Source organism: Myotis yumanensis, unplaced genomic scaffold, assembly GCF_028538775.1.
Source record: "Myotis yumanensis isolate MYYU_CA2020_CCGP unplaced genomic scaffold, mMyoYum1.0.hap1 SCAF_14, whole genome shotgun sequence".
Lineage (NCBI taxonomy): Eukaryota > Metazoa > Chordata > Mammalia > Chiroptera > Vespertilionidae > Myotis > Myotis yumanensis.
The window spans coordinates 36,445,420-36,455,031 of NW_027223765.1; positions in this window are offsets into that span (position 1 = coordinate 36,445,420).

Genomic DNA, 9,612 nt, shown 5'->3' on the forward strand with positions numbered 1-9,612 from the left:
AATGGAACCGATGGCCTTTTGGTGCATGGGAGGACGCACCGATGCACACCAGCCAGGGCATGTTGTTATATTTTATTATTGTTTATTGCTAATCTCTTATTATGCCTAATTAAAAAATTAAACTTTATCATAGGTATATATGCATAGAAAATACATAGTATATGTAGGATTTGGTGCTCTCTGTGGTTTCAGGCAAATACTGGGGTCTTGGGACATATCCTCCGCAGAAAAGGGGGTACTACTATATCGCCTTCACTATCTTTGCCCAATTGTGCTATTATTTAATGTACTTTTTAAAATATATTTTTAACTTGTTATTTTAGAAGGAACCCTTAAAACTCAAAAACACAAAGATAACCCAATTTAAAAATGAATGAAGGCTTAAATATTTCTCCAAAGAATATACACACAATCACATGAAAAGATAGTCAACATCACTAAGCCATTAGAAAAATGCAAATTAAAACCACAATGAAATACCTGTTTGAGTGGCTAAATTTTTTGAAAAACGTGCATTTCCAAGTTCCAGTGAGGATGTGGAGTGAGGGAACATTTATGCATTGCTGGTGGGAATGCTTTTAAAAATTGTAAAGCCACTTTGGAAAACAGATTGGCCTTTCTCAAAAAGTTAAACATGGATTGCCATATGAACCAGCATTTCTACTCAGGTGTGTATACCCAAGAGAATTGAAAATAGATGTTCAAGCAAATACTTGCACAGGAATGTGTCTAACAGTATTTTTATAATAGCCCCAAAGTGGAAACAACTTAAATATCCATAAGCAAATGTGATCTATCTATGCAATGGAATGTTATCTATATATAAAAACCAAGTGACCAGAACAACCAGAATGACCAGAACGACCAGTGGCTATGATGCGCACTGCGGCAGACAACCGCCTGATCAGAGCCCCGACCAGCCACACCCAAACTCCCGCAGCCCCTCCCCCCAGCTGGCCCTGCCCCGGATTGGCATTCCCCCGACCCTGATTGGGGGTGGGGTCGGCCAGCCAAACTCCTGTGTCCCCTCCCCCCTGCTGGCCCTGCCCTGATAGGCCCCATCGGGGTGGGCCGGCCAGACCCCTCCTGTGCACCGGGCCTCTAACCAGTAGCTATGGCCAACTGACCAGTAGCTATGAGGTGCACTGACCACCAGGGGGCAGACGCTCAACGCACAGGCATGGAAATGTGGAACAGACGAATATCAGAGGGAAGGGGGGGAGGGCAGGAAGAGATTAACCAAAGATCTTACATGCATACTAGAGGCCTGGTGCACGAATCCCTGGGCTTGGCCTGTGCCCTTTCGCAATCTAGGATCCCTTAGGGGATGTTGGAGGCCCGGTGCACCAAATGAGACCTTCTTGACAAAATAAGAAGGATTAAAACGAGAATCTTCAAGATTCTCTTCACCTGATTTAGTGTTATTTCAATCTGTTTCTTTATTGATTTTGAGAGAGAGGAAGGGAAAAGGATAGAGAGAAACATCAGTGAGAGAGACACATGGATTGGCTGCCTCCTGTACCCTAATAAATAACATTAGAGCTGTTATTTAGCAAAATTTATTGTTTAACCCTGGAAACAGCCCAAGTGCCCATCAGTAGATGAGTGGATAAAAAAGTAGTGGTATAGCCTAACCGGTTTGGCTCAGTGGATAGAGCGTCAGCCTGTGGACTCAAGGGTCCCAGGTTCGATTCTGGTCAAGGGCATGTACCTTGGTTGCGGGCACATACCCAGTAGGGAATGTGCAGGAGGCAGCTGATCGATGTTTCTCTCTCATCGATGTTTCTGACTCTCTATCCCTCTCCCTTCCTCTCTGTAAGAAATCAATAAAATATATTTTTTAAAAAAGTAGTGGTATATTTACATAATGGAATACTATGCAGCTGTAAAAGGGACACATGGATGGATCTGGAGATTATTAATGCTAAGCAAAATAAGCCAGACAGAAAAAGATAAATACCATATGATTTCACTTATGTATGGAATCTAATGAACAAAATAAACTGATGAACAAAATAGAACCAGAGGCTTGGATACATGGAACAGACTGACAGTGGTGGGGGGGGGGGGGGGGGGAGAGTAGTAGGAGGGACCTGAGTGAAAGGTGAAAAGATTAGCCAAAGAACATATATGCATAGCCCATGAATACAGACAACAGTGTGGTGATGGCCAGAGGGAGTGGGGCTGGGGCTGGGTGGAGGTTGGTGAAGAGGTGGGGAAATGAAGGACATCGGCTGCCCCCTGCACGCCCCACACTGGAGATTGAGCCCACAACCCAGGCATATGCCCTGACCGGTAATTGAACCTCAAACTCCTGGTTCACAGGTCGATGCTCAATCACTGAGCCACGCTGGCCAGGCCCTAATTTGTTTTTAATTGGCAGTAGTGTTATATAAACAAGCAAAGAATTGAATTTGATAATTCCTGTCAGCTACAGTGATACAAATGAGGAATTACTCAGTGGTAGTTGTTCCCATGAACTCAGATAATCTATTTTACCCTAATCATTTTTTATCCTTGCCTATTCTTAAGGGCAAAACAAAGTCATGGTTAGAAAGTCCAACAGTACAGCCATTCCCCAGCCCTCCCTCTTCCTGTGCTCTTCTATAGAGGTGAGGATATTAACCACTTCTGCCTTTCGTTCACGTGGGGATTTCCTCCCTGTCTCTAAATAACATGCTTGTAGTGCTATTTCTTGCTCTTTTAATTTTAGGGATTATTTAAATACTCTCTATGGTACTTGAGATTTAGCCTATAACATCCCCATCATCCTATTTCTCCTTCCCTTCTCCCATTAAAGTTATAACCCAGTATAATTTATTCCTCCCGATAAAATATATTAAACATTTTCTAGTTCTGTCAACTCTGGACAGCATCTCTTGACCACCCCCCCGACACACACACACACACACACACACTTTGAGATGAGGGTTTTATCAGCACTCCTGGCCATTCTTTTACCTTTCCTCCCTTCTTCGTACCTCCCAATCTATATTGTTAAAAGAGCATTCCACTTGGCAGGTTGGATTTCTTGTGGGGATGTAATTGAAACAAGGGATGCTTCTACATCTTCTCATTCAAGAAGCTACTGAAATTCCATCTCTTCCAAGAAAACCTTTTGGGACCTCCCTGGGGAAATGAGAGATGTGCCTACAGTCCTATTAAAGAAATGATAGCCTAAGTGTCCATGAACTCTTAACTCAATCAACCTTTGGCCTATTGGGAGTTAACAACTAGAAGGGAGAACAATCAGCTTTGGCCATGCCCTGAACAAGCTGAGGTTTATTTACTTTTCCCATGCCCTTTCAAGCCAAAGGTTATAAAACTGCTTTAGTAATATAACTCCCGTGAGAGCTCTCCCATGGAATTGGTGACATCACAACAAATTTTCAAGAGGATGTACATGAAATTTATTGTCCACCTTGAAATTTACTGTCCACCTTGAACTTCATGAGGATAGTTGATTTAAAAGCAACTTACTCATTTTGAAAGGAACTATTATCTTGAATGTAACTGAGATTACCAGGGCGGGGAGAAGGAAGTGAGCTGAGGAGTGAAACATCCCTGCCACCTAGTGGTTACTCATTCTGAAACACTGTAGTTCTTCCAAAGCACAGACAACCAAAAATGAATTGAGTGCTACAGGAAACATCTAGACAACGTCCATTCCCTCCTCCCATGTTAGAAAGGGATGTTAGTGAACCTTTTGTAAACAGACAAAACAAGGTGTTCATGGGATTAGTCTCTCGGAGTTGCTCTCCCTTTGTGTAATCAGAAGAATTAACAGAGCACTGACTAAGGGAGAATGTTGTAGGTGAACATGGACAGCCACCAGATCTCTAGCAAGAAGTAGCAACTCCAGAAGGAAGCAGGAAGGGCAACAAATGAGCAAAGAGAGACGACTGTGAGGCAGGACCCTCAGTAGTGGTCAGTGCAGCAGTAGCATGGGTCCAGAAGCAAAGCAGAACCAGAAGCAAGGCCAGCAGGGACAGTGATGATTAAGTCACATAGACTCAGGACTGTTGGTTAGCAAGAGCCCTGGAAACCATGGTCTTGGGACTGCAGTACTGCTTGATTGAAGGTACATAATTATGTATCCATAATTAGGATACATAATTAACATTTATGGAGCACATACTCTATCCAGGCAGTGCTTTACCTGCATTATTTCTTAATAGTCCTGTGGCGTAAATATTATGAGCCCTGTTCTACAGATGATGAACTCGAAGCTAACTAGCCCAAAGTCACAGAGCTAATAAGATTTGAGCCAAGATTGGAACAAGGTGGTTTGACCCCAGGCTCTGAGCTCTTAACTATAGTACTATGCTTTCCTGTTTCCCTCAGGAAGAGGGAATAGGAGGTTCAACCACTTTTAACTCTACGGACCTTCATATTGAGGATGGTTGTGAATGGGAACTTGAAGGTGATTAAGATCTGGTCCTACTTGCAGGAGGTTATTTAACATTTTAGGAATGACATTTCCTTCACTGTAAAACAGGGATAAAATGGAGACTGTTAAGTTGCTGTGAAGATTCATTGAGATAATGTATAGTGTCTGGCAAATGAGATGTGCCAGGTGCTTGCCAACAGTTTTTCTCATCCTTTTTAAGTACAAGAGGTGGAATCTCTTTCCCCTAGAATCTGGGCTGGGCTTATGGCTTCCTTTGACAATTCAGTAATGTGGCAAATGTGTCCTTGGCCAGTTCCAAGCCTAGGCCTAAAGTGGCCTGGCAACTTCCATTTTTGATCTCTTGGACCACTAGTGCCAGTATAAAGAAGCCCAGCCTAGACCAGTGATGGCGAACTTTTTGAGCTCGGTGTGTCAGCATTTTGAAAAACCCTAACTTAACTCTGGTGCCGTGTCACATATAGAAATTTTTTGATATTTGCAACCATAGTAAAACAAAGACTTATATTTGTGATATTTATTTTATATATTTAAGTGCCATTTAACAAAGAAAAATCAACCAAAAAATGAGTTCGCGTGTCACCTCTGACACGGGTGTCATAGGTTTGCCATCACCGGCCTAGACTCTTACATGGTAAGAGACCACATGGAGAAAGAGGCAGCAGGGAGCCAGTGATCTAGCTGAAATCATCAACTGAATGCAGCTGCAGGAGGGAACCTAGCAAGACCAGAACCCACAGAATAACACACACACAAAAAAAGAAAAAAAGAATTACTGTTAAAATATCAAGTTTTGAGATAGTTTGTTATGCAGCAAATAGAAAGCCCTCAATAAATGGTATTATAATTGGTGCTGGTGAGGGATTCAGCTAAATACATGGATCATCTTTTCTTAGGTCATTGATATCTCCCCCCTTTTCACTGGAATAGGCTGGGAGAAATGAGGCTTATATGAGCAGATGTTACAAATGTGTCTTGTCTTTTTATCAAAAGAGAATATTGCTGGATATCAACTTAAAAAGATTTTGTTAACATTTCAAATTGCCATATACATTTGAAATGATATAGAAGTATATTTCTTCAAACACTTACAATTCAGACTTTTCGGTAACTTGGTTATGGTGGGACTTCCAAAGCCTTTATATTGGAGGATCTGAGGCCTCAACAAAGACTTATCCTTTTAACCTAGCATGCCAAAGCCCAGAGAATGACACTTTAATTTTCACTTCCTTTATGTCCTCTTTCCTAAATCCTCTTTTTTTCTGTATATATATATCCTTTCCCTTCTCACCATACCTTTCCTATCCTCCTTATTGTGATGATTAAATAAGATCTTTCCTACTGAAATGTAAGCTCCCGGAAGGAAGAGATGTCTCATCTATTCTCTAAGGAACATTCTTTGCTGAGAACAGTGCCTGGCACACAGAAGATATGCAATGAATGTGTGTTGAATGAATTAAATAATGCATGCAAAAGCACTTAGAACATGTCTGGCATAAAGTAGATGGCGCTCAATAAATGTAATCTATGACAGTGCAACACTGTGCTAAATGAGATCATATTTATCTTTTTAAAAATATATTTTTATTGATTTCAGAGAGGAAGGGAGAGGAAAGGAGAATAGAAACATCAACGATGAGAGAGGATCATTGATCGGCTGCCTCCTATACACCCCCCCCCCCCCCCCCCCCCCCCGCCGCTGGGGATCTAGCCCCCAACCTGCACATGTGCCCTTGACCCGAATCAACCCAGGACACAGGCCAATGCTCTATCCACTGAGCCAAACCAGCTAGGGCATTCATATTTATCTTTAAAGTATTTTATTAAATTTATTCTTTCTCCCTTTCTTTTCCAGTCGTTGTCCCTTTCTTCTTCCTCTCTCTCTCCTACTCTTCCTCCTCCTCCTCCTCATTCTTCTTTTCTTTATTTCTTTTTGTCATTGCATTTTCTCTCCTACCTTTACTTGTGGCCTTCCAGGGACACTCTTAGGTGTTGTTTTGTCTTACCTCAGTGGATGTGCAGGAAAAGATTTTGGAACTGGATGAAATTTTTTTTTGTTTATTTTTTTATTATTTTATTGCTTAAAGTATTACAAAGGGTATTACATATGTGTCCTTTTTTTCCCCCCTGCCCTTGACAATCCCCTGGCCTCCCCTACCCCCCAGTGTCTTATGTCCATTGGTTATGCTTATATGCATGCATACAAGTCCTTCGGTTGATCTCTTACCCCTCTCCCTCCTGCCCCCCAACCCTCCCTAGCCTTCCCGCTGCAGTTTGACAATCTGTTTGAGGCAGCTCTGCCTCTGTATCTATTATTGTTCATAAGTTTATAATGGTCTTTATTATCCATGAATGAGTGAGATCATGTGGTATTTTTCCTTCATTGTCTGGCTTATTTCACTTAGCATAATGCTCTCCAGTTCCATCCATGCTGTTGCAAATGGTAAGAGTTCCTTCTTTTTTACAGCAGCATAGTATTCCATCGTGTAGATGTACCACAGTTTTCTAATCCATTCATCTACTGATGGGCACTTAGGCTATTTCCAGATCTTAGCTATGGTGAATTGTGCTGCTATGAACATATGGGTGCACATATCGTTTCTGATTGGTGTTTCTGGTTTCTTGGGATATATTCCTAGAAGTGGGATCCCAGGGTCAAATGGGAGTTCCATTTTTAGTTTTTTGAGGAAACTCCATACTGTCTTCCATAGTGGCTGCACCAGTCTGCATTCCCACCAGCAGTGCACGAGTGTTCCTTTTTCTCCACATCCTCTCCAGCACTTGTCGTTTGTTGACTTGTTGATGATAGCCAGTCTGACAGGTGTGAGATGGTACCTCATTGTTGTTTTGATTTGCATCTCTCGGATGATTAGTGACTTTGAGCATGTTTTCATATGTCTCTTGGCTTTGTGAATGTCCTCTGGAACTGGATGAAATTTAACTGTGATTTGTAGCTGACTTAGGTGTTCGCATAAAATTCTGTCATTGAGGTGAGTCCAATTCTGGCGCTACTGAATATTTTAACTAGGGCCGAGGTTATGGAAAATAGCAAGCTTATTGAGTGATAACCAAATGCCTGAGTGTTCATGTTTCGGAGCATATGGGTGTTTCTAGGGCCTGTTGGTGAGTAGCCATGCTGTTCTTGGCAGTAGAAATGTGAGCAGAGCAAGTAGAACTGATTTAGCCAATTTTCTCTTTCCCTTTTTCTCTGTAAGGGGATGGAAATGTACTATGACACAGTGGACCAGTTCTTTCTCAGGCTGGTAACATTATGAAATTTCTGTTGAAAAGCAAGCTGGACTGGTGGAAACCAGATTCCCATATCCTCTCGTAAGCTGTTTTTCAAGGTAAATCCCTTATATTTAAAATCGTGACTTCCCAGGGCTAGATGGGAAAATAAGGAGCTTTGGCCCTATCACCAGAAACAATTATCCAGATGTCTCAGTTTCCTTGGGTAGTCACTCATGTAGGAAGATCTGTCTTCTCTTTTTGGCTAGCCTTTCAGATTCAAATCAGAAGTGTTTCATGAATCGCAGGCCAAAGGCTGGGTAGCTTGGGCTGAGTATAAATCAATATTGATGCTGTTCTTAACACAGCCTTTTTTAAAAAAATGTTTTTATTGATTTTTAGGAAGATAGGGAGAGGGATAGAGAAATGGAAACATCCAATGATGAGAGAGAATCATTGATATCATTGATTGGCTGCCTCCTGCATACCACCCCCACTGGGGACCAAGCCCACAATCGGGGCATGTGCCTTGACTGAGAATCAAACCAGTCACTTCCTGGTTCATGGCTTGATGCTCAACCACAGAGCCACACTGGCCAGGCAACACAGCCTTCAAAAATTTTTTTTGCAAGGCAAGTATCTTCACTTTTGCAGAAGGTTGTGCAGCCAACACAGGGTCTCTTAACCACACACACTGAGCAGGCAGTCCCCTTGGGGTTTTATTGCTGACCCATAGCTGCCTCCTGCATGCTCCCTACTGGGGACTGAGCCCGCAACCCGGGCATGTGCCCTTGACTGGAATTGAATCTGGGACCCTTCAGTTCATAGGCCGACGCTCTATCCACTGAACCAAACCAGTTAGGGTTGCCTTTCTATGATTCAACTAGAGGCTTGGTGCAGGGTCCCTCAGCCTGGCCTGCATCCTCTTGCAATCTGGGACCCCTCGGGGGATGTCAGACTGCCGGTTTCGGCCCGAACCCCCAGCAGTTGGACATCCCCTGAGGTGTGGCCTGTGGGGATTGTGCTGAAACTGTCAATCTGACATCCCTTGAGGGATGTAGTAGTGCACGAAGTGGCAGGCGGCCGGGGAGAAGCCTGAGCCTGGGTGCCTGAGCTGCGGTGCCTCGCTGCACCTGCTGCCATCATTGCTTGGGTAGCAGGTAGCGCTGCTGGGGAGGAGGGAGAGGCTCGGGCTGCCGCAGCTGTGCTTGCTAGCCGTGAGCCTGGCGCCTGGCGCCTGTAGGGCAGCTGAGTGGCACTCCCACTGTGGGAGCGCACTGACCATCAGGGGGCAGCTCCTGCATTGAGCATCTGCCCCCTGGTGGTTAGTGCGCATCATAGCAACCAGTCAATTGGTCGTTCGGTCATTCAGTCGCTTAGGCTTTTATATATATAGATAGATTAGGCCAGTGGTCGGCAAACTGCGTCTCGCGAGCCACATGCGGCTCTTTAGCCCCTTGAATGTGGCTCTTCCACAAAATACCGACTTCTGCTCATGGGCCACGAAGTTTCAATCGCACTATACATGCGCACCTGCATGTGGTATTTTGTGGAAGAGCCACACTCAAGGGGCCAAAGAGCCGCATGTGGTTTTCGAGCCGCAGTTTGCCGACCACTGGATTAGGCTAATAGGTAGCTCAGACCTCTTAGCCCTGCTAATGTTCAACCAAGTCCTGTTTTTTAGTCATATAACATATATCCCTGCTTATATTCTTCTGTCACGTAAGACCAATGTTTTAAAACCTGAGTGTTGGGAGGAGAAAGGGTGAGTTTGTGAGTCTCCTGTCACCTTTTTTCAAAATTGCTTATAGCCACTCTATTTTTTCCCCCTTCCTCCAAACATCTGATTATTGTATAGGTAATAATTTACCAGGCCTCTTTACTAGTTAACCAACCTAGTAAAGCAACCTAGACTCAGGATAGGGAGATTTTGAAGGATTCAGACCATTGATTCTCAGACATATTAACTTAATTGG